Genomic DNA, 27,497 nt, shown 5'->3' on the forward strand with positions numbered 1-27,497 from the left:
TTATTCTGGAACTAAGACCTCTAGGCCAGCAGAATGTAATGTAACCGGAACAGGAAGCAAAAATTTTGCTAGTAGATCACTAAAGGTGATGGTGAGTGGTGCCACTTCCACTTCCACCACTGGATTCCTGGAACCATGAATCCTGGCTATGTGAGAAACAGAACTATATATTGGATGCTAATTCAGAGCATACACAGCCTTCAGGAGAACTTTGCTCCAGCCCTTCAAAATATTGTCACCTAGTTGGCATTGTAATTGTGACTTCAGAAGTCCATTCCACCATTCTGTCAATCCAGCTGCTTCAGGATGATGGGCAACATGGTAAGACCAGTGAATTCCATAAGCATGAATCCAGTGCCACACTTCTTTAGCGATAAAGTGAGTGCCTTGGTCAGATGCAATGCTGTGTGGAATACCATGACAGTGGATAAGGCATTCTGTGAGTCCACAGATGGTAGTCTTGGCAGAAGCATTGTCTGCAGAATAGGCAAACCCATATATAGAGTAAGCATCTGTTTTAGTGAAGACAAATCCCTGCTCTTTCCATAATGAGAGAGGTCCAATATAATCAATCTGCCACCAGGTAGCTAGCTGCTCACCCCTAGGAATGGTCCTATATCTAGGGCTCAGGGTTGGTCTCTGCTGCTGGCAAGTTGGGCATTCAGCAGTGGCTGTAGCCAGGTTAGCCTTGGTGAGCAGCAGTCCATGTTGCTGAGCCATGCATAACCTTCATCCCTGCCACCGTGGCCACTTTGTTCATGGGCCCATTGAGTGATAACAGGGGTGATTGGGGAAAGAGGCTGAGTGGTGTCCATGGAATGGGTCATTCTATCCCCTTGATTATTAAAATTCTTCTCTGCTGAGGTCACTCGGTGAGCACTAACATGGGATACAAATATCTTCACAGTTTTTGACCACTCAGAGAGGTCCATCCACATACTTCTTTCCCAATTTCTTTGTCACTAATTTTCCAATTATGCTTCTTCCAAGTCCCTGACCATCCAGCCAAACCATTGGCTAAAGCCCATGAATCAGTATATAATTGCACATCTGGCCATTTCTTCTTCCATGAAAAGTGCACAGTCAGGTGCACTGCTTGAAATTCTGCCCACTGAGAAAATTTCCCTTCACTGCTGTCCTTCAGGGATGTCCTAAAAATGGTCTGTAGTGCTGCAGCTGTCCACTTTCGGGTGATTCCTGCATATTGTGCAGAACTGTCTGTGAACCAGGCCCTTGTCTTCTCTTCGCCTGCCAACTGATCATAGGAAACTCCCCATAAGGCCATCAGTGCAGGTTGGGGGAGAGCAGGCAGTGTGGCAGGAGTGGACACCATGGACATTTGAGCCACTTCCTCATGTATCTTACTTATTTCTTCAGGACCTGTTCGAGCCCCATCATGTATATACCATTTCCATTCGGTGATGGAATGCTGCTGTGCATGACCCTCTTCATAGCTAGAAGGGTCAGAAGGCACCCAGTTCATTATAGGTGTTTCAGATCACATGGTGACTTGATGACCCATAGTCAAATGTTCAGTTTCTACCAAAGCCCAGCAACAGGCCAAAAGCTGTCTCTCAAAAGGAGAGTAGTTATCTGCAGAAGATGGCACGGCCTTGCTCCAAAATTCTAGAGGTCTCCACTGTGATTCACTTATGGGGACCTGCCAGAGGTTCCAAACAGCATCCATATCTGCCACTGACACCTCAAGCACCATTGGATCTGCTGGGTCATATGGCCCAAGTGACAGATCAGCTTGCACAGTAGCCTGGACCTGTTGCAGAGCCTTCTCCTGTTTTGGACCCCACTCAGCCTTTCCAGTCACTCAGTAAATTGGCCAGAGTAACACACCCAAATGAGAAATGTGTTGCCTCCAAAATCCAAATAGGCCCACTAGGCACTGTGTCTCTTTCTTTGTTGTAGGAAGGGCCAACTGCAGCAATTTATTCTTCACCTTAGAAGGAATATCTAGACATGCCCCAAACAACTTGACCCTAGAAATTTTGTTGAGGTAGATGGTCCCTGATTTTTTTTTTTTTAATACTGTCGCCCAGGCTGGAGTGCAGTCGCATGATCTCAGCTCACTGCAACCTTTGCTTCCCTGGTTCAAGTGATTCTCCTGCCTCAGCCTCTCAAGTAGCTGGGAATACAGGCATCCACCACCACGTCCAGTTAATTTTTTGTATTTTTAGTAGAGATGGGGTTTCACTATGTTGGCCAGTCTGGTCTCAAACTCCTGATCTTGTGATCTGCATGCCTTGTCCTCTCAAAGTGCTGGGATTACAGGTGTCAGTCACCACACCCAGCCGATGGTCCCTGAGTTTTAGTTGGATTTCCCATCCTCTAACACACAGATGTCTTACAAATAAGTTCAATGTGTTTTCTCCTTCTTCCTCACTGGATCCAATCAGCATAATGTCATCAATATAATGGACCAGGGTGATATCTTGTGGAAGGGAAAATTTGTCAAGGTCTCTCCGAATACGATTATTACACAAAGCCAGAGAGTTGATATACCCCTGAGGTAGGATAGTAAAGCTATATTGCTGATCTTGCCAGCTGAAGGTAGATTGCTTCCAGTGGACTTTATGGACAGGAATGAAGAGAAGGCATTTGTCAAGTCGATGGCTGAATACCAGGTACTTGGAGATGTGTTAATTTGCTCAATCAATGAAACCACATCTTTTACAGCAGTTGCAGTTGGAGTCACCACTTGGGTAAGCTTATGACAATCCACTCTCATTCTCTAAGATTCATACGTCTTCTATACAGGCCAAATGGGAGAATTGAATGGGAATGTGGTGGGAATAAGCACTCCTGCATCTTTTAGGTCCTTGAGAGATGCAATATTGTTTTTGATTCACTATTTTTCTAGGTAAAGGCAGCTCTAATGGCTTCCATTTGGCCTTTCCCACCTTAATAGCCCTCTCTACCAGTCAGGTAGCCAGTGTGGGGGTTCTGCTAGCTGCTAAGTATGTCTGTACTAGTTGTATATTCTGGCACTGGGGAAATGATCATAGGATGATTTCAGGGATCCACTGTTAGTCAGACCAGAGCTAAAACTCTACTAACTACTGGACCTTCATAAGCCCCCACTTTAACTGGAGGACCGCAATGACATTTTAGGTCCTTGGAATCAACATCACCTCAGAGCCAGAGCCCAGTAGTCCCCAAAATGTCTGATCATTTCCCTTTCCCTGATGTACAGTTACCCTAGTAAAAAAGGATGGAGGTTTTCTTGGGGAAGGATGGGAGAAAGATTAACAGCATAAATTGTCAGTAGTTTAGTGGGATCCTTCCTCAAGGGGACCTAGACTCCCCTTCATTCAAGGCATTCTGGGTCTGTACACTGGCTCAAGTGTGGGAATTGATTGAGGGGTTGTGATTATCTGTTTTTATAATTCAAATTAGTCTCTTTTCTATTTGACCCACAAGTTTTCTGCTTACATAAATTAAGTAGGAATGCAGTAGGCTTCCTATCAGTTTCACTTCTAGGAACATCATAATTAATTAGCCAATGCCAGAGCTTTACATAAGTAAGACTATTCTGATTGCTGGTTTGCTTCTGCTGTTCATTGCAGTAGCTACACCCTCCTTGCCTTTGATGGTTGAAGGCCACTACTTGGCCCCTGCCACCTCAGAATCCAATTATTCCCATTGTATTTCAATTCTGTAGTTGAGTGACTGCAGTTCCCACTGTTAGATTTGACATACAGAGAAGAGCAATTATAGGGCTCTTCAAAGATATGGGGGCTGCTCTCACAAATCTATTCTCAAGGCATTGGTCAAGGATATATCTTTTGGACCCTCCCAGCTGGGATGAGTAGGTCTAATGTGACTAATCTATTTTACCATCCCAATCTCCCTAAGCCTTTGGATCCCTTCCTCTACATTACACTAAGGGAGATCAGGCATTTCTGGCTCACTTACAGTGGGCCATCTTTTAATCCATTTTCAGCTAACCAAGCAAATAAACTGTTAGAACCTTTTTTAACTCCCCAAGCTGCAGCTTTAAATGCAGAGTCCCTACTTAGTGGACCTAAATAAATAAATGCAGCCTGATCCAACTCTAATTCCTTCCACTATTATCTCACACCCTTAATATCCATTCCCATGCCTGTTCTCCAGATTTCTGTTTATATAAATTAGAAATTCAAGCAGTTATTTTCAAGTGTAGTGCACCTCCTCATGGGTCACACTCTGAACCTCACCTCTAGGGGCCCACCAGCACTTTAGTTATGAGTCCAGAAGCAAACAGGGGTGTTGGGGGTGGCTCCTGAGGAGAATCAACATGATCTTGCCTGGCATCTGCCTCAGGGGAGGCAATCACTGTTGCCTCAGGCACCACAGGGTTTATCTCCTCAAACAAAAGTGGAAAGGCTAAATGGCAGCATGGGTTGGAGAGGGGATTTTGCCATTACTGGGAATGAGGAAGCTGTTTCTTCTGGCAAGAAAGGTTCAACAGAGTTTACAAACTCAGTGTCGACAGCTTCATCAAGGCCCTCCCAGACATCTCTATTCTAACTTGTAGGGTCCCATTCTTTTTCAGTTAATGCCCTCACTTTAACAGTAGACACTTGGCAAGGCTGTGCATTCACCTTTCGTGGCTGGTCAGCCACTACATGATAAGAGCTTTTGTCTGATTTTCCACAGTTTCAGCTCCTTCTCTCCAGGAGATAAGACTGTGACTCAGGGCAGTCTTAGAAGATTTGAGGCTCAGTATCTGCTTCTGAATCTGGCAGTTAGAATCCCTGAGTTCATCATTTTCTATCATCATATATATATGGTCTCCTATTGTGGGACCTTGTGGTAGTGTGAGTTAATACTACTTAATAAACTCCTCTTTAGTTTAGTATAAGATTAGTATAACAAAAATAATATACAAAAGCAATGTTTTCTTCTTACTACTTTATATGTATATAAAGGGGAGTTTATTAAGTAGTATTAACTCACACTACCACCAGGCCCCACAATAGGATATCTGCAACCTGAGGAGCAAGGAAGCCAGTTTGAGTCCCAAAACTGAAGAACTTGGAGTCAGATGTTTGAGTGCAGGAAGCAGTCAACATGGAAGAAAGATGTGGACTGGGAGACTAAGCCAGTCTAGCCTTTTCACGTTTTTCTGCCTGCTTTATATTTGCTGGCAGATTAGATGGTGATCACTCACATTAAGGGGGAGTCTGTCTTCTTCAGCCCACTGACTCAAATGTTAATCTGCTTTGGCAACACCCTCACAGACACACCTAGGATCAATACTTTGCATCCTTCAATACAATCAACTTGATACTCAGTATTAACCATCACACTCCCTCTTAAAACCCCAATAAAAGGACAGTAAAGTGATTTTTTAAAGCCACAAATCCACAATGGCAAGACAAGCAATACAGGAGATAATAACAGTAGCTAGATGAAGGTTAAATGTCAACAGACTAAATAAAGTTGAACTCTAAACTAGGTAGGGAGTGAAGCCCAGTAGCAAAGCAGCTTAGAACACATGAAGACATGAAGCATCTTTGAAACTATGAATGCAAATAGGACTGAAAAGCAGGAATATTATTTTGAAAAAGCTGTTGAAGAAACAGATTCCCAGATTTCCTCCTTCAGCCCTGAATCTCAGGTACCCACTCCTTCCTTCCCCTCAGTGAAGGCAGGTGGATTTTCTGGAGAGATGAGGTTAATGAAATTTTGGGTTTAAGACATCTGCCATGTAAATTTCTGAGTGGAGGGAGGAAAATAGGATGGGTGCATGAGTTGGGGTGGGGACCAGAGACTGCTAAATGTTTTAAAAATAGTTTTTAAACCATGTGGAACTATTTATTTTAACACATAAATAAGTATAGAATAGTTTAAATGAGAAGGTTTCTCTCCTTACTGCTTGACAATTAGAAAATGTTCCCAGGCCCTAACACAGAATAATTTTATTTTAGGTACATATGGATGAATATTATAATGTAATTTATATTTTCATATTACTTCAGTATTCTGGAGTAAAGGAAAAGACTAATATAACAAAAATAATATACACAAAGCAGTTTTTTTCTTCTTACATTTTTACCATTTTTCTTCAAAGTATATTGAAATAAAATTCAAGTATTTGCAAACACTTTTCTGTTTTCAGGTGTTGAAGTTTTATAATAAAATTAGGGCTTTTAAATTTCATCCTATCTCTGGTTCAACCTCCTGCAAACCTTAATGACCAATCCTCAATTTTCTGTCAAATGTAAAGATTTGAATCTTGTTCAATCAAACAGGTAACAGTGTTGACTAAGGGCCTGTATGAGTCTGTTTTGCATTGTCGTAAGGGAATACCCAAAACTGAGCAGTTTATAAAGAAAAGAGGCTTATTAGGCACATGGTTCTGTAGGCTGTACAAGCATGGCACCAGCATCTGCTTGGCTTCTGGTGAGGCTTCAGGGAGCTGTTACTCATGGCAGAAGGCAAAGGGAAAATAGGCATGTCACATGGCAAAAGAGAAAGCAGGAGAGACAGAGGAAGTCCCAGTATCTTTTTTACAACCATATCTCGCATTAATTCATTACTTCAGGGAAGGCACAAAGACACTCATGAAAATCCACCTCCATAATGCAGACACCTCCCACTAGGACCCTTCGACATGAGGATCACATTTCAACATGAGATTTGGAAGGAACAAATATCCAAACCATATCAGGGCCCAACAGTGAGCTTAGCAGTGAGCGGGACTCTATCTCTGCAAATGATGGCATCTTATCTTGGTGACACTGGGAATACATATAAAGCATTTTCTATTACCAAGGTATTTCTTATGTCTAAAATATACCACAGGTATTGATCATATGACAAAAAAAAACCTGACAATTTTATTAGTCCAAAATTTTTCCTTCCGAATGACTGTTATTGTTTCAAAGTGTTCAGGTTGGAAAAATAGGTACTAAAGAGAGCAACATGTTTTAGAACTCTTCCTTTGACGTTCCTTTGGAACATGAAACATGGTTTTTATCCCTATCTTTGGAATAGATCAAGATCATTTGAAATCATGTTCAGTAAATAAGTTAGATAAGAAAATCAATAAATTCCATTTTGGGAAATAAAGTCAAGGAGGGTCAATGTAGTTTTGTTTGTGACTGCCGAACAATTCCAACAGCAGCAAAAATTTCTTTCTAGGTAACTATTTTGAAAGAGATTATCCATTGAATATATAGATTTTAACAGCTAAAACAGCTCATAGCTAAATACTCACATAACTTATACCTTACTGCTAAGTTGGATTTTAATTTAATGCTTTTATTTTTTGTATGTATAACTCCCGCCATAGCAGCTTCATTTATCTCAATTTGTCAATACCTATGAGATTATTTTGTAAATTTAGTGTAGTATCATAATAAATCAGGTAATTAAAATACTATTTTGTTGTAGATGATGAATTTAATAATGGAGATAATGTACATGCACCCAGAGATCACTGGAGTTTAGCAGTAAGCAGAAACACCACACATCTTCACAATATGTAGACAAGAGCACAGTTAGAGTTCCGGAGATTACAGCAATGACGGGGTTGTTGGAGTGGTCATTATAAAGCATTTATAAGGATAAGGTTGATAAGGATTTATAAAATCAATGTGAGTTTTTCTGACGTTTTAGTCAAATTCCTTCATTTTCCAGAAAACTAAACTGAGACTCAGAGAGGTGATATTTCTAAAACAAATAGAATAGTGGGATTCAAATTCCAGGATTTGGGCCTTAATCATTGCAGTCTTCTTTTATTTCTACGTGATCTTTTCATGCTCCAAACTTCAGGCTACCTTTGATGTAGGCAGTTTGTCTCTAATGCTTTATCCTTTCTTCTCCAAGCCTCCGTGCTAAAATTTCCCCTCCAAATTTATTTTCTCTCAATTCCAAGTTATTTTATATCAAAGGGGAAGATTCTGAAGAACCTCTGACTTATACTGGCATAAACCTGCTGTAGAATGAGGTAAAAAAGCTAAGAGCCATTTGCCTTCAAACTAATCTCTATCCAAGACACCTCTACCAGAGAAGTTTCTAGCAATTTTTTAGAAAGAACTTCCCAGTTCCTTAGTATAATAGAACTGTTCTAAAAAAAATTAAAGGGTAAGTAATCAGATATTTTCTCCCCTCCTATCAGGAGAATTCCTTATGCTATTTTGATCGTGGTTTTTTATTGCCTGATTACAGTACTGGGTGGAGAAGAGAACGAGAGGAAACCCAGCTAACCCACATTAATTTCAATATGAGCCTCCATGTGGAAGAAAAGGAAAGCTCCTGAAGGCAAAAAGAGGGCAGCCAGACAAAGAAGGTGCACAAGTTAAGCTAAGAGAGTTTGAAAGTAAAAATTCAGAGATGCAGATATGGATAGAGGAGATTTGAAGTTTCTTTGTGTGAATCATTATTAGATGCAGTTCTTACTCTCTCTTTTTTTATATACTTATCCAAAATACTTCTGTATAGGTATAGGGCTTTTCAAATTTTGGGGATGTTCGCTTTCTGTTTCCTTGGGTGCATCATCATGCTGAGTGAGATAGGCCTCTGAGTTAGAGCCAGAAGACTCATTTTCATTCAGAAAATATAACTGTATATTTTTTATACATTCCCTATTGCCTGTAAATGCTTAGCCAAAATTTTCACAATTTGCATTAATAAGAAAAATGCTTGTGTGGCAGGAACCAAAAGTATGAACTGGGAATTTAATTAATGCTTATAAACACTTGAGAGGAGGAAATGGTGACCAACATGCTAAGTGCTTCTGCTGTCTTCTTTATTCTTGAAATGTTACAAAGATTAACTAAGGCAAATGAAATCTATGGACTCACTGGCTGATTAACAAGTCTAGTGCCTGACCTATGGAATTAAATTTTCCAGTAGCACTTTTAAGACACTGTAATTAGTGGCTCATCCCATAATTTGGCTACTGTACTGATGATATATGTGAAGACAAGTCCTACATATACTTACTATACAACTTTAATAAGTATCGGGGGCAACACTGGAAATATATAATGATAACTTTTTACCCTTCTTGACATCCTTTTTCTCACTGTAATTCCAAGCCCGCATTATTTCTCGATTTGGTTTGTGACGCTAATCCAGATGACTGTTTATTTCATTGCAGCCTCTAGTTTCAATCACAATAAAAACAGAAGTGGCAGGATATTAGAGACAAAATTGATAGTGCTAAAAAAATTACAGTTTAACTTCTCATTTATCAATGTAATTGAAAGTTACTAGCCGGGTGTGTGGTGCCAGTGTTTCTTTCAGGGCATGAGTAATCTGTTTATGCAGCATAATTCATCCTTCTGAGGTTCTAATGAGGACTGGCTAATTCAGGTTTTAATCAAACCTGACAAATTATCGTTGAATTGGCAATGGGCTTGTTCACAGGTGCCATTTCCCGGCAAGTTTGATACAGTTTAGATTCATCTCCTTCTCCACATGTTCCCGTCAGACGTTACAGATAAAATTTAAAAAGTACTGGTTGTACTCAACAGCAAAATGTTAAATGTTTCAGATTCTTTTTTGTTTGTTTGTTTACTATTTAGTGCCATTAGTAGCAGCTGTTTATATTTGTTACTTTTTAAAATGTGAAATATTGAAAAACAAAAAGTGATTTTTTAACAAAAATATCTATTCTACTTTACAAAATACATGTGTTCCTGGAACAGGTTCATGTTCTGAATCTTGCTCTTATCCAATAATCTACTTTACTCAGACAAGAGCCATCTGCTAATGACTAGTAGGGGATGATGCACCAGCTCAGATACACTCAGCAGCTCCACAACGTGAAAGCTAAAATCCCCCTTCAAAAACAAAACCAGTCTGTTTTGAGCAGAGAGTACACAAGAGATGAGAGAGTCATAATACATAAAGAGTGTTGTGGTCAATGACTGCCTGAAACCAGTGTAAAGGAAATTTATTTGCACAGTAAAGGAATTTACCAAGACAGTTGTGGGGAAAGAAAGGCAGATTTATTAGAGAAAAGTGGGAGATAGATTGCAAGGGAGCAATGGGCATTATAGCAGAGGGAAGGCTGTCTGCAAAGAGGCAGGGGCTGGAGGGAGGTTTTAAAAGGTTGTGCTGCTTGGGCTGAATGCCTGCAAACAAGCTGCTTGGGTGCAGGGGGACCGTGAACTGAATGCTTGCATCAGGATGCTTGGGTGCTAGTGAGCCGCTTGTGGTTGACCTCATTTCTCAGAATATTTGCTCTCCTCCACCCCTGTTTCTGTTCCTGTCAGCTAAGCCCATTTTCAATGTTCTTTTAACTCCTTAGGGCTCCACAAAATGGTGGTTTAATGTAAGGATTTTAATATATGCAAAAATGAATGTCAGGGCCTGTAATACCACCACTACCATGTGATACGGGAAAGATGTTTAGTAAGTTAGCTCCATCCCCAAGAATAGAATCAGGACCTCTAAAAAGAGTAAAGTGTATTCTGCTCACTTAATTTGCTCTGGAAAGAATTTCTGGAGAACCTTAACTTTTTTTGTATATGCAGCCTTTTGCTTTACTGTACTTATGATATAGGTGAAAAGTCCTATGTGCACTTACTATACACTTTAATAAGTATCTGGGACAACACTGGATATATATAATAAAAATTTTTTACCCTTCTTGATTTGCTTTCCAAATCCCATTATTTCCTTTTCTTCACAATAAACATACAAAGCAGGTAACACACATAGCAACATCCCATTTTACCATTAAACAAATGTGTGGCCTAAGGCCATACAGTGAAAAGTCATGAAGTCTGACGTCACACCCAGTTACATGGGCTCTAAGACTGTGTTCTTTCCATTGCTGGACAATCTCTCATTGATGTTAGGGAAGATCAGCCTTTGATACAGTTCCTGCTGTACCTAATATTATCCTCATCATGATCTAGGAAATAAAACTCTTTATTTAGACAGCTTGCAATTATTTGAGAGGTTGTGAATACAGGACAATTTCTCAGGTCTTCTTTATAATTACAAGACACTTGCCACATATCAAGCCTGTCTTTCATCATAAACTATATCAAATGTAGGCACTTTTGATTTATAGGGAAATGAAGTCCTAGCTGTTTGTATAAAAAAACATTGCTCTAAAATCTGATGATTTTGTTTCCCTGCCAAGCATTGTAGCAAATCCCTTCTCATTCTTTTGTTGCAGCTTGTAGAAATAATTATCTGTGAGGGACCTAGGAGATCACGCAGAATAACATAGTTACGGAAAGCAATGGAAACTGAGGACAGTGAGGTTAGGTATTAATATTTTATTTAAGGATAATCACTAGTCAGTGCCAGAGTCTCTCACTTTTTAGACTCTCTGAGTTGACAACCATTGCCTCTATGGATGCATTTTAGCGATTATTTATGGCCAGGGACAGTTGCTCATGCCTCTAATCCTAGCACTTTGGGAGGCCGAGGTGGAAGGATTGCATGATCCCAGGAATTTGAGATCAGCATGGGAAACATGGTGAGACCCCATCACTATTAAAGAAAAAAATAAATAAATTAGCCAAGTGTGGTAACACATGCTTGTGGAGGCGAGGTAAGAGCATCTCTTAAGCACAGGAGTTTGAGGCTGCCATGAATTTTGATCACTACTGCACTCCAGCCTCAGCAAGAGTAAGACACTGTCTCAAGAAAAAAAATTAAAATAAATAAAAAGGGCCCAGCACAATTTCTCACACCTGTAATTCCAGCACTTTGGTAGACTGAGATGGGGGGATCACTTGAACTCAGGAGTTTGAGACCAGCCTGGGCAACATGGTGAAAACCCATCTTTAATAAAAATAGAAAAATTAGCAGGATGTGGTGGGGGTTGCCTGTAGTCTCAGCTACATGGAGAGCTGAGGCGGGAGGATCACTTCAGCCTAGGAGACAGGGGTTGCAATGAGCCAAGATTGCACCACTGTACTCCAACCTGGGTAATGCAGTGAGATCCTATCTGAGAAAGAAAGAGAGACAGACAGACAGACAGAGAGAGAGAGAGAGAGAGAGGGAAAGGGTGGGAGGGAAGGAAGGAAGGAAGGAGGGAGGGAGGGAGGGAAGGATTACTAAAATTCTACTCTAGGCATTACTGAGGTTGTATTCAGAATTGAGCCAGGGAGCTCTTCTGAATGGAGTTGCTCCTTGAGCAGTGCTGGTTGAGAATCAGAGTCAGCTGGAGACTAAGCCAGGCTACAGTCTCACCTTCTGCACTGGTATATCACTACCTGTTGAGCAGCATCACTTAGTAAAACTCTCTGATCCTTTTTGCTTTAGGAAAAGTTGTCTTCATTTTTATCAAGGTGACAGGTAGAATCTTAATAATCCTACTTCTAGTCTATCAATACTGGACACAGGAGAAAATCTGAGTTGTGGAGTTAAATGTGAAGTTGAAATAGCACATGGAGGAGGAAGCCTGGACACACTGAGGAGAGACAGTCTCAAAGTTTGGGGCAAAGGCCCAAATGAGTCACTAACTTTTCTTGATAATATCCCTCACAACCATGATTTTGGAACAGTGCTGAAACAGGGAGGAAATTGTGAAGCGTTAAAATCAGAGAAAGTATTTTCAAATGTACATTTTCAATAATGAGTTCAGAGAGTATCCTGAGTCTGAGCTTATCTATTTTCTCTATCCTAAACCCATTGAAATTGCAGACTAATTAAACCCATAAGTGTTTCAAAATCATGGAATAAGCATCAGCAGGAAACAACACACTTTGAAGAATCTAGAAGATGAAAAGAAAACAGGATCTGATTGACAGAAAAACCAAAGTAAAAACAAAATAGTCCAAACTAGCAGAGAGAATTGCCAGAAAGCAAAATTTGGAGAAACTTCAAGTTTGGAGTTAGGCGTACAAATCAGAAATGAACATTAATGCTATCATCAGGGTAATTTCTTAAAGGATCTTTTATATAATATTCTCCTTCTAAATCTCCCTGCCCCTCTTTTGAAGAACTGTTAGTTTTAGAATTTACTCCAGAATGAGATGCTAAGAATGACTTACCAATTAATAGGCTCCACATGTAGATAGCGCTTATATTAGATACTGAGAATGAACAGAGAAGCAGGGTAGACCTTGAAGTAACTGTGGATCATTACAATAGACAAATAAGATGAGGGAGCGAGGAAGGCAGCTGCTTTTAGATGTAAAAAGTATCAATGTTTTTCATGTAGGGCTTCCCTTACTTTAGTTAACTTGGGAGTCTTAGCCTGCCTGTTTGTGCCAAACCATGCACAAGAAGGAAAGCATATCAAGTGGCTCCCACCATCCATTTATAGAGAACCTGTCATCCTATTGTTAGCACCATCTCCAAACACCCACTGCACCATCACTGCCTTCATAAAATACAAGAAAGAAGACCATTAGAACCTCAAAGAAAACTAAAGTTGAGTGCTTACGTTAATGAGTCTAGACCTTACTTAAAAAATATAAAATGAAGAATCATCAAATATTTGAGTTAAAGCAACAGTATAATGCAGAGAACCATAAAAAAAACAGGGATAACTCCAGTAAAAACAGAAATGATTTTGGAAATAAAATATTACCCTATACAAACTTCTCTTTTAGTGGTTGCAGAGATTGGGGATAATTTTAAATTCATAAACAAGACCTGGAAATTGTGAAAAGTGAGTAATGAGAAAATAAAAACAATTTCTATTAAAACAGAAATTAAAAAATCAAGAGAAAGTTTAGAAATTAAGGTGACTGCTACTGAGGAAGAAATTACTGATCTGAAAGTTAAATTTGAAGTTTACGATGAGACCAGAGAGAATGAAGGCAGGCAGTATTCAAAGAAATTATAGAAGAAAATTTCCCTGAGTTGTAGATAGACTCTTGTCTTTAACTTGTAAAAGCTCACCATATAGGAAGCTGGAAAAAATAAAAATAAACATGTAGACAAATTCTAGTTAAACTTCTGATCTCTAAATATTACCAAAGCACCAGGGGTTCAGTGTAGGTCCCATTGCTCTCTCAACAAAAAGCCAATTATTGAGTTAATGAGTATTGCAAGGGAAGAAGGCTTTATTTGGGTGCTGCAGCCAAGAAAATGAGAGATCAGCCTCAGATTTATTACCTCAACTGGCTAAAATTGGGGATGTATATATCAGGGAAAAAATGTATCTATGATTGAAAAGCAGTTATTAGGGACAAGTCAGGAAGAGGAGTTGGTCAATAGGAAGCAGGTGATCGACTAAGCAATGATAATGGATGAGGATTCTGGTGTCTCATTGTCCAGATGTGATGATCTGGTGAATTTCAGTTTCTTGATACTATCTGAGAGCCCTGATGGTTGGTTTCTTGAGAAGGGATCTCAGATAAGACAAATGTAACTTTCTCAAGTTTTAAGATTGGGAGGGTCACTTTATACTTTTATTCAAAAGAAACAGTAAACATCAGTTCTATGGTAAAATTGGACTGATTTCATAAAGACAAAGATAAAATTTGTAAAAAGATTCCGGAAACAACAGCAAAATGTTACTTACTCAATGGACATTGCTGCATGTCTGCCAGTAATTCATTCCCCAATATTGTTTTTTATTTTTTTTATTATTATTATTTTTTTTTGCTAGAACTCTGCTTTTATCAGGTAATTGGTAGGTTCTATACTTCTTTAGGAAGATAGATTACTTCCTTAAGGGGGAGAATAGTGGTGTTCTTATTCTACTTGCAAGGATTGGTTTTGGCATAGAAATGTGATTAAATTCTACTTCATAGGACAAAAGAGGAGGTTTGTCTCTCGAAGAAAGTTTTGCTATTTTGGAGAGAGAGAGATGAAGAACAAATAACAACAACAACAAAATCCCTTCCTATGCTGCAAGGGTGCATATAATTCTGGAATGCTGGAAGCCATGTCTTGACTATAAGAACATCTGGTCAGTATAGTTTAAATAGTATTAAAAGAGTAGAAAAGTAGTTGGGCCTTGGCAACATTGTTGTAACACTGAATTAACTTACACTTGTACTATCCTATCATGAGCCTTCATAGTGAAAAATAGTTTTTTCTTTGTTTTAGTCTTTATACTTTAACGTGCGGCAGTAGCAGGCTAAGTATACAACTATAAAAGATCAAGAATATGGGTAGTCTCATGAGTCCCACTTATAATCCTGGCTACTAGAAGACACTGACAAATAGCTTCAAAAGGACAAATGATTTTTTACCACAGAATTTTCCATCTAGTCAAACTATAATGAAGTTTATGGGTAAAATACTAATTTTTGCAGAGACAAGACTTCAAAATGTTCATCACTCACACAAACTTTATGGAATAAAAAGATGATTTGGAGACAGTTCTGCAACATGAAAAATGAGTGGAAGTCAACAAAAAGATGCATTATAAGATCAAAGTGAAAAACTAAAACCAAAGCAGTTGAAATTAAGTATCACTCAGAAAAAGTAAAGGAAGTTAGAAATAAAATGAAAAAAGACTTTTTAAACACTATATTTTCAAAGGCTTACATTTAAGAGGAAAAACTTTCATAATATAAGTTTGGAACAAAAGTGTACCTAGTACATATTTCAAAAAAGATGATGTTATCAATAATTGATAAATAGACTAGTTCTAATACATTACATGAGAAAAAGAAACATTTTACATTAAGAAAATGTTAATGAATGATAAAGTTTTAATTTTTATTAATATTTTCTTATCATAAGATAAAGGAATATAAAGCAAAACTGAAACACAGAAATAAATTAATAATTTTAATTGGGGACTTTAATTCACCTCTCTTGGAAATTTACAGATGAAGGAAATAAGTAAAATAACAGAAGTTGTAACACCATCACTATATTCAATATAATAGGTTTGTATATATAATTTTGTACCAATAAACAGAAGATACACATTTTTTAAATGTCCATGAAACATTCATAAACATCAAGCATGTTACTATGCTGTAAAGAATCTGCTAGTTCTAAATGAGATGAATTATACAAAACAAACTCTTTAACCACAAGCAATAAAATGGATACTAATCAGAAAAGTATATTCAAAATAAGTATGTTCATTTAATTTTTTAAATAAATTTCTGAAATTTATTTAAGATTATTTTTAAAATGTACTTAATTGGTTTAAAGGGAATACTGAAATATACTGTTATAAACTTTTTGGAAACAACAAAGACAGAGTCACATATGAAAGCCTAACTAACACAATTTACTGATAAGGATTCATAGTTTTATGAACTATTTTATCGACTTAAAAAACTAGCTGTGTAAACCTAAGGAAAGAATAAAAATAAGCATTAACAAAGACAAAGAAGAGATCAATAAACTAGAGAAATAAAAGTATTAATAACATTAAGTATACAAAATATGGTACAAATATAGAGATTTAAAACTAGAAAACGAAGTAGAACTTCATACCAGTAAGTTTGAATATTGAGTTATAAAATTAAAAAAAAAAAGATGTTTTCTAAGATGTTATATCTTAGATTCAAGAAAAGGCAGGATACCTAAGTAAAAACTGAAAAGTAGGGAAAAATCTCACATTTAAAAGGGCTCAGTCAAAACATTTTACAGTGATTCTACTAAATTTTTAAAATACATTAAAAAGCATTTCTAAGCATTAAAATGATGAAGAGCAAATGTCAATAGACTATTACATTTACAGAAGTACTTTGTGAGGTGTATTTAGGGAGTGGGGTAGGGGAAGGAAAGGGTGAGATGTTGTCACAGAAGTATGAAAAACAGAACTATATTCTTTTTTTGTAAGTAAGTTCCTGAGAGAAGGAAGCAAAAAAGGGGATACTGAAATGAAGAGCTCCTTAAGAGTTGGATAATGGGAACATTAATGACTAGGAAAGTATTACCATCCTGATCTGCTCTGAACACCCCTGCCTCCGAACACATACCTTGCCCCAGCCCTGTGAGAAGCCCTGGAGAGGATAGGGTTTTCATAATCATAGGCTGGTCTGTGAGTGAGCCAAATCTTAGTGAAATCTTAAAGGATATTTGGATATGCTTATTTGTCTGCAGTGGTTAGTGATGGAATTAGAAAACAGTTAAGTAGAAGATTTGAGGAAATAGCTGAAGGGAGACTAAGCATATTAAAAATATAATAAGTTGACAATTGATGTGATTAGTGAATTACATTGATTGATGTTAAAAGGAAAAAATGGATGAGAGAGGGGGAAAAAGCTGCCTGTACACCCACTTTTAAGATGACAACTGTAGCAGCATATAGCTCTATAGCAAGATAAAAAGAAACCTTAATTTGTCTAGAATATACATGATCTCATATCACTTAAACACACAAACACCCACAAACCATCCACTCATCCAGATATATCTTTTCTCAAATTGTTTCTTCTGCATGAAATGGTCGTCATTTCTTCTTGTGCATGTTCAAGTACTAAATATTTTTAAGCATCAGAGTGCTATTTCCCCTTACAGCATACTCCAAGTTGGATGAATTGCTTTTACTCCTTTATTCCTGTTAGCTTTATAATTCATTTTAACATTTAATTAATTGAACCTTTTGCGTATTCATTCTTACAACTAAATTTTGAAATATTATTCTTTATCTTTAATGGCATATAGGAAAATTTATGAACATAATAGGTGCTGAATAAATATTTTCTGGGTAAAACTTTTGTTTGGATGCTTCTTTGGATGAATTTAAGAAAACAATAACCTAAAATTCAAAACACCTTTTAGTCCAAGGTACAGGTTTCATTGTATTTTTTCCTATTTAAGTATTAGTATCTACATATGTAGGGACAATTTTTCAGCTTTGCACATGAAGTTTTCTGTCGTATGTTAAATTACACAGGAGAAAATGGTACAAGGGGTAGGAAACATGCTACAAACGATAGACTGTAAAGGCAATAGCTCAGTAGTGATTCTGATATTTTGCTTAGATAGTAATGTTCACTATTTCTCTATGAAAAATGCTATTACACAAGTGTCAATACTGTTGGACCTAATTGGATGCAAGCAAACATTATTGCTTTATTGATGCATATTATTTACCATATGCAGATCTAAGTAGGACAAAAAGAATGATAGCACGTGATACGGTCACCCCTAATAAGCTGATAATCAAAGTGAAGAGCTAAGTTATAAACATAGGAAATGTTTAGATCATTGTACAAGCAAAGATGCGTCAATCAACTAGATAATGAATGACAAAATAATTTGTTACAATGCTGTCAGAAATATTAACTTCACATTATTAAGGCACTCTATTGGCAGAAACTTTCACATATCCAGCAAGCACTCATACAATTCAATCAAAACAACACTTAAACATTGGTTAGAATTTGGCCTGAGCTTGGGGCTGATTGTGAATCTTCTAAAACATTGACCTGATTTGGATTTCCATTACCACCTATGAATTTGCTCTTGTTCTCTAAGTAACCTGCTTTGGCTTCCTGATTTTTGGCTTAAGTCTCTTAGTACCCATCTGGCAAAGGTTAGAAGATTGTAGAGTTAATAGTAATAGCAATAGGTACTATTAACTTAGCACTTATGTGCCAGGCTCTCTGCTATGTGATTTATACTATTTTTATAATTATCCTGAAAGGTAAACATTATTTTTTAAGCTAAAAGATGAGAAAATCATTTTGCAAATGAGAAAAATGAAGTAAAAGAGTTATATAACTTTATCTAGAATGTTGAGCTAAGTAAGTGGTGTAAATGGATTCACACCCTAGTCTGTTCAGTTTCGGAGGCTGCAGTCTTGGCAAGGCACTTGGTGCAATTTAAAAGATGGAGAGATTACCATTGTCTGGGGAGTAACTAAAAATAATTCATAAGACAAGTGGCATTAGTGTCATCTTTTGAATGAAGTGTAGCATTTTGGCTGGTGAGGTAGATGTAAATCCAGGTAGAGGAAGTATAATGAACAACCAACTGTACAATGTAAGAAATCCATTTAAGAAATTACATAAACTCCAGTCATTCTAGGGATAATAGAGTGAGATAAGATTTGTATAGAAATATGATGGAAATTATTTCTTAATCATTTTTTTCTCTTAATTTGTTGCATTGTGAAAAATAATTGAAAGTTTGAGCAATGAATGACATGTCAATAAGAAGATTAGTTTATGATTTTGTGTGAGAAAGGTGGTTAGAGATTTTGTTTTTCTAGGTACTAATTAGAGAACTATTAAACTTCTTTCTTCCTTTCTGGTCAGGGCATGTCTGAAAGAAAGGCAGCAGCCCCAGTCAGGGGCTTATAGATAGAACTCCCATCTCTCTAGGACAGGGCACCTGGAGGAAGGGTCAGCTGTGGGTGCAACTTCAGCATATTTAAATGTTTCTGCCTTCCAGCTCTGAAGAGAGCAGTGGATCTCCCAGCACAGTGCTCAAGCTCTGCTAAGGGACAGACTGACTTTTCAAGTGGGTCCTTGACCCCCATGCCTCCTGATGGGGAGATACCTCCCAGCAGAGGTTGACAGACACTTCATACAGGAGAGCTCTGGGTGGCATCTAGCAGACGCCCCTTTGGGACAAAGCTTCCATGCAGCAAACTTTGCTGTTCTGCAGCCTCTGCTGGTGATATCCAGGAAAGCAAGGTCTGGAGTGGACCTCCAGCAAACTCCAGCAGACCTGCAGAAGAGGGGTCTGACTGCTAAAAGGAAAACCAACAAACAGAAAGCAATAGCATCAACATCAACAAAAAGGATGACCATGCAAAACCTCCATCTGAAGGTCACCAACAGCAAAGACCAAAGGTAGATAAATCCATGAAGATAAGGAAAAAGTAGTACAAAAATGCTGAAAGTTCCAAAAACCAGAACACCTCTTCCCCTCCAAATGATTGCAGTTACTCTCCAGCAAGGGCATAAAACTGGATAGACAATGACTTTGATGAATTGACAGAAGTAAGCTTCAGAAGGTGGGTAATAACAAATTCCTCTGAGCTAAAGGAGCATATTCTAACTCAAAGCATGGAAGGTAAGAACCTTGATATAAGGTTAGAGGAATTGCTAACTAGGATAACCAGTTTAGAAAATAACATAAATGACTGAATGGGGTTGAAAAACATAGCACCAGAACGTTGTGAAGCATACACAAGTATCAGTAGTGAAATCAATCAATAGGAAGAAAGAATATCAGAGACTGAAGATCAACTTAATGAAATAAAACGTGAAGACAAGATTAGAGAAAAAAGAATAAAAAAGAATGAGCAAAACCTCCAAGAAATATGGGACTATGTGAAAAGACAAAATCTACATTCGATTGGTGTACCTGAAAGTGATGGGGAGAATGGAACTAAGTTCAAAAACATTTGAATATATTATCCAGGAGAACTTCCCCAACATAGCAAGACAGGCCAACATTCAAATTCAGGAAATACAGAGAACACCACAAAGATGCTCCTTGAGAAGAACAACCCCAAGATACATAATTGTCAGATTTACCAGGGTTGAAATGAAGAAAAAAATGTTAAGGGCAGCTAGAAAGAAAGGTTGGGTTACCCACAAAGAGAAGCATATAAGATTAACAGCAGATCTCTCAGCAGAAACTCTACAAGCCAGAGAGAATGGGGGCCAATATTCACCATTCTTAAATAAAATAATTTTTAACCCAAAATTTTATATCCAGCCAAACTAAGCTTCATAGTAAAAGAAATACAGTCCTTTACAGACAAGCAAATGCTGAGGGATTTTGTCACAATGAGGCCTGCCTTACAAGAGCTGCTGAAGGAAGCACTAAATATGGAAAGGAAAATCAGGTACTAGCCATTGCGAAAACAAACCACAATGTAAAGACCATTGACACTGTGAAGAAACTGCATCAACAAATAGGCAAAATAATCATCTAGCATCATAATGACAGGATCAAATTCACACTTAACGATATAAACCTTAAAATAAAGGGGCTAAATGCCTCAATTAAAAGTCATAGACTGGCAAATTGGATAAAGGGTCAAGACCCATTGGTATTCTGTATTCAGGAGACCCATCTCACATGCAAAGAAAAACATAGACTCAGAATAAAGGAATGGAAGAAGATTTACCAAGCAAATGGAAAGCCAAAAAAAAAAAAAAACAAAACAAAAAACAAACCAAAAAAACAGAGGTTGCAATCCTAGTCTTTGATAAAACAGACTTTAAACCAGCAAAGATCAAAAAAGACAAAGAAGGGCATTACATAATGGTAAAGGAATCAATGCATCAAAAGAGCTAACTATTCTAAATATATATGTGCCCAATACAGGAGCACCCAGATACATAAAGCAAGTTCTTAATGACCTACAAAAAGACTTAGACTCCTACACAACAATAGTGAGAGGCTTTAATACCTTACTGTCAATATTAGACAGATCAACAACACAGAAAATTAACAAGGATATTCAGGACTAGAACTCAGCTCTGAACCAAGGGGACCTAATAGACATCTACAGAACGCTTCACCCCAAATCAACAGATTATATATTCTTCTCAGTATCACATAGCACTTCTTCTAAAATTGACCACATAATTGGAAGTAAAATACTCCTCAGCAAATACAAAAGAATGGAAATCATAGCAAACAGTCTCTCAGACCACAGTGCAAGCAAACTCAGGATTAAGAAACTCACTTAGAACTGCACAACTACTTGGAAACTGAACAACCTGCTCCTAAATGACTACTGGGTAAATAACAAAATTAAGGCAGAAATAAATAAGTTATTTGATACTAATGAGAACAAAGACACAATGTACAAGAATCTCTGGGACACAGCTAAAGCAGTGTGTAGAGGAAAATTTATAGCACTAAATGCCCACAGGAGAAAGTTAGAAAGATCTTAAATTGACACCCTGACATCACAATTAAAAGAACTAGAGAAGCAAGAGCAAACAAATTCAAAAGCTAGCAGAAGACAAGAAATAACTAAGCTCAGTGCAGAACTGAAGATAGAGAAATGAAAAACACTTCAAAAAAATCAATGACTCCAGGAGCTGGTCTGAAAAGACTAACATTATAGATAGACTGCTAGCCCGACCAATAAAGAAGAAAAGAGAGAAGAATAAAACAGACACAATGGAAATGATAAAGGGCAGATCACCACTGATACCACTGAAATACAAACTACCATCATAGACTACTATAAACACCTCTACACAAGTAAACTAAAAAATCTAGAAGAAACGGATAAATTCTTGGACACATTCATCCTCTCAAGTCTAAACCAGTAAGAAGTTGAATCCCTGAATAGACCAATAACAAGTTCTGAAATTGAGGCAGTAATTAATAGCCTACCAACCAAAAAGAAGCTCATGAGTAAACAGATTCACAGCCAAATTCTGCCAGAGGTACCAGAGGAGGTGGTATCATTCCTTTGGAAACTATTCGAAACAACAGAAAAAGAGGAACTCTTCCCTAACTCATTTTATAAGGCCAGCATCATCCTGAAACCAAAACCTGGCAGAGACACAACAAAATAAAGAAAATTCCAGGCCAATATCCCTGATGAACATTAATGTGAAATCCTCAATAAAATGCTGACAAACTGAATCCAGCAGCACATTAAAAAGCTTATCCAAAAAAATCAAGTCGACTTCATTTCTGGGATGCAAGGCTAGTTCAACATACACAAATCAATAAATGTAATCCATCATATAAAGGAACCAATGACAAAAACCACATGATTATCTCAATAGATGCAGAAAAGACCTTTGATAATATTGGACAAGATTTCATGCTAAAAAACACTCAGTAAACTAGGTATTGATGAAACATATTTCAAAATAATAAGAACTATTTTTGACAAACCCACAGCCAATATCATACTGAATGGGCAAAAACTGGAAGCCTTCCCTTTGAAAACTGGCACCAGACAAGGGTGCCCTCTCTCACCACTCCTATACAATATGGTATTTGAAGTTCTGGCCAAGGCATTCAGGCAAGATAAAGAAATAAAGTGTATTCAAACAGAAAGAGAGGAAGTCAAATTATCTCTGTTTGCAGAAGACATTGTATATTTAGAAAACCGCAATGTCTCAGCCCAAAAACTCCTTAAGCTGATAAGCAACTTCAGCAAAGTCTCAGGATACAAAATCAATGTGCAAAAATCACAAGCATTCCTATACACCAATAATAGACAAACAGAGAGTCAAATCATGAGCAAACTCCCATTCACAATTGTTACAAAGAGAATAAAATATCTAGGAATACAACTTATAAGGAATCTGAAGGACCTCTTTAAGGAGAACTACAAACCACTGCTCAAGGAAATAAGAGAGGACAGAAACAGATGGAGAAACATTCCATGTTCATGGAGAGAAAGAATTAGTCTCATGAAAATGGCCATACTGCCCAAGCAATCTATAGATTCAATGCTATTCCCATCAAGCTATCATTGACTTTCTTCACAGAGTTAGGAAAAAACTACTTTAAATTTCATATGGAACCATAAAAAAGCCCAGATAGCCAAGACAGTCCTAAGCAGGAAGCACCAAGCTGGAGGCATCACACTACCTGACTTTAACTATTCTAAAGGATTACGGTAACCAAAACATCATGGTACTGGTATCAAAATTGATGTATAGACTAATGGAACAGAACACAGGCCTCAGAAATAACACCACATATCTACAACCATGTGTTCTTTGACGAATCTGACAAAAATAAGCAGTGGGGAAAGGATTCCCTATTTAATAAATGGTGTTGGGAAAACTGGCTAGCCATATGCAGAAAACTGAAACTGGACCCCTTCATTACACCTTATGAAAAAATTAACTCAAGATGGATTAAAGATTTAAGTATAAGACATAAACCCATAAAAACCCTAGAAGAAAACATAGGCAATACTATTCAGGACATAGGTATGGGCAAGGACTTCATGACTAAATTACCAAAAGCAATTGCAACTAAAGCCAAAACTGACAAATGGGAGCTAATTAAACTTAAGAGCTTCTGTACAGCAAAAGAAACTACCATCAGTTTAAGTGAACAGGCAACCTACAGAATGGGAGAAAATTTTTGTAATCTATCCATCTGACAAAGGGCTAATATCCAGAATCTACAAGGAATTTAAACAAATTTACAAGAAAAACAATCCCATGAAAAAGTGGGTGAAGGATAGAAACAAACAGTTTTCAAAAGGAGATCTTTATGTGGTCAACAAACATATGAAAAAAATGCTCATCATCACTGGTCATTAGAGAAATGCAAATCAAAACCACAATGAGATACTGTCTCATGCCATTTAGAACGATGATCATTAAAAAGTCAGGAAACAACAGATGCTAGAGAGGATGTGGAGAAATAGGAATGCTTTTACACTGTTGGTAGGAGTGTAAATTAGTTCAACTATTGTTGAAGACAATGTGACAATTTCTCAAGGATCTAGAACTAGAAATACCATTTGACCCAGCAATCTCATTACTGGGTATAAACTCAAAGGATTATAAATCATTCTACTATAAAGACACATGCACATGTATGTTTATTGTAGCACTATTCACAATAGCAAAGACTTGGAACCAATCCAAATGCCTATCAATGTTAGACTGGATAAAGAAAATGTGGAACATATACACCATGGAATACTATGCAGCCATAAAAAAGGATGAGTTCATGTCCTTTGCAGGGACATGGATGAAGCTGGAAACCATTATTCTCAGCAAAGTAACACAGGAACAGAAAATTAAACACCATATGTTCTCACTCATAAGTGGGAGCTGGACAATGAAAATATGTATGGGCACAGGGAGGGGACCATTACACATGGGGGCCTGTTGGGGTATGGGAGGGCAAAGGGAGGGATAGCATTAGGAGAAATACCTAATGTAGATGACAGGTTGATGGGTGCAGCAAACCACCATGGCACATGTATACTTACTAACAAACCTGCATGTTCTGCACATGTATCCCGGAACTTAAAGTATAATTAAAAAAAAAATAGAGAAGAGCTGAATATAGGTGAGGAGGCCACAGTGGTATGCACAAGACTGCAAAGGCAGAAGTAGAAGAAAGATGAGAGAGAGAGATGAAGCAGTGGCACTTGTCCCCCTTCTGGAGTTCGTTGCTCACATCAAGACGAATGATAGGAAATGGCACATAGAGTTTTCTGTCTTATAATGTGCTTTCGTATCTCAATGTCTTTTTCCCCTTTCAGAGCATACATTACTTAAAGGCAGGAAATATGTGTGTGCTTGGAGAGAAAATAAAGGGGGTTTCTAAAAAAAAAAAAAAAAAAATCCAAAACAAAACAACAAAAAAAACTTCTCTTAGAGAATAAATAAAATTGGCATTTATTTTCCAATTAAAAGGAACAGTTGGATAAGCATGTAGAACTTCATGCTCAGAGATCATAAGACAAAAGAGGGGAGAGATAGATTTGGATTATCCGTAGCTGACTGCCACATAAAAGTTGACAGATTTGCCTGGCACATAGACTACAACGTGACTGGGACTCCAGAGTCGTGCATTGGAGTTCAAACCCACACTGTAGCTGTATGCCCAAAGAGGGGTAGTTCTATTACAGGCATTAAGTGAGGGAGGGAGTATAGAGAAAGAACTTTGAGGAATGCCCAAAAGGAAAAGAAAGAAAAGGAAAAGAAAGATAAACCAGCAAGGGAAAGAGGGAGAATCGCAAGCTGGTTGAGAATAGTACAGTTGCCATAGCCCATGTCTCTTTCTCTACATGATGTCCAAAGCAGTCTTCATGATTCAGTCTTTCAAAGTGAAAACTGTGTGTGACTCTTCCTTCACGATGTAAATCCTCTCTCTCTCTATGTATTTCTCTTCCTCTCTCTGTGTGTGTTTGTGTGTCCCTCTTTCTCTCGCACACACACATAAATATACATTAGTATTTGACAATTTCTATGCTAGTTACATTGTCAGATCAAATTAGTTCATTACAGTTAAATGACCTTTGATAAAGCACTATTTACCCACAGCACTGGTTCCTCCTACTTAAATCGATGTTAGGAAAAAATTACTTTTCTCATTCTACATAGAACATTTTAATTTTAAAGCCTGATTTTCCTCTGAGAAATCATACTTCACCTTTGAAATTTTATAAGGGGAATACTTTGTGGCAATTCCATAACCTTTTCAACTTACATTATCTCTGTAAAGGAATATAGGTATTTAAAATGGTTATCCTTGTTTTAAAGTTTCAAGCCATTATATCAACTTTTGGTCATGATCATCTGAAACACTGTTTCTAAAGTGTTTGGTCAAAAAGTTGTATTTCAAAACTACGTCCTTAGGGACATTTTCTTTCCAAAAGAATAATTAGTTCCTAAGAAATGACACAGCTACACATTGTCAATGTAATTAAGTATGCTGTTGCCAAACTCAGACAAGCCTACATTTCTGTCATCTTGCCTGATGCCAGAGCCAACATACTGTTTTGCTTATTATTTTATAATCACCACTTAGAGAAGTTCAACAAAGCTTCTTGAATCCTAGGAATATCGTAAAATAAGACTGGCTACAATCCTGGCAATGTCTCAATATCAAAACATAGTAATTTAGTCCACCCCTACTACTTGTCTTTTATAGCAATGTGTCAATTATGTAGGAATTATTCTGCTTTGTAAAATCATCAGAAGAGGTTTTTCCATGACTTTGTCCTGTAATCAATGGAAATGCATAATAATGTGGATCATCAACAGTGAAAAACAATTTTAATCGGCATCTTCTTTTTCAGGCAAATGGTGAATAAATTTCATTTATTTTTCCTTGGCTTTTCTTTACCTACTTTTAACCATCTCTGTTATGGAATTGGATAGCTATTATTTTTGGCTGTACATGCAGTGTATCTTTCCTTCATTACTGCTCTTCTGGTATCAGACTTTACCTTCATATTTGGATTGGATGGGGACAGGGGTATTTATAGGGCTCAGACTTGACCTAGCATACTGACCCCACCTCTCTGGACACAGTGTTTGCTCTGGGTTGGGAGCTAGACCCAGGTATGCTGAATTGTCAGAAAAAATATAGGATTCCCACTTAATTTTAAATTTCAGATAAACATGAATAGAGGTCTACGATATGATTTTCAGCTCCGTTGAAATCTTCTCAAATAATATATGGAATATATTCATACTGATACAATTTATACTTATGTACTATTTGTTCTTTATCTGAAAATCAATTTTAACTGGGTCTCCTTTATTTTTGTTTGCTAAATCTGACAACACTATAAGTAGGACCAGAGACTTCTTTTGTTTTGTTTGCTTATTTTATATGAACACAAAATAAATAATTTCTGTGAGGATGTACGGGGCAGGATTGAACTAAAACCCATCTGATAGCCACTTTCCCTGATGAGTAAGAGGAAAAATAAGCCCAATAAAGGGACACAGGCACCTGAGGTTGCAGAAAGATAAAGACTGCGAATTCCCACTCCTATCTGCAGGCTCTGGTACTGCAGCTCTTCCTTTTTATATTATGTACCATCGCATCATCTTTCTCAGTTATGGGAGCCAGTACCATAACTTTTATTTGTATAAGCAAGTGGGAGTGTGAGCTGTCACTCATCTGGCACTCTCATCTTTCTCTGGCGTCCTCCAGCTTTCTGTCCCCAATGTCTTCCAGCATTTTAGCTTGCCCTCCATGCAACAGCACATACTCAGATCTCCTCT

The 27,497-nt window shown here is 37.5% G+C and overlaps 1 pseudogene; it reads right to left on the reverse strand.

The window, feature by feature from the left end:
* Positions 1-27,393, reverse strand: LOC135274154 (uncharacterized; annotated as a pseudogene).
* Positions 27,394-27,497: the final 104 nt, after the last annotated feature.

The sequence above is a fragment of the Aotus nancymaae genome, unplaced genomic scaffold (assembly GCF_030222135.1).
Source record: "Aotus nancymaae isolate 86718 unplaced genomic scaffold, 86718_ANA_hifiasm-v0.15.2.pri h1tg000011l, whole genome shotgun sequence".
NCBI lineage: Eukaryota > Metazoa > Chordata > Mammalia > Primates > Aotidae > Aotus > Aotus nancymaae.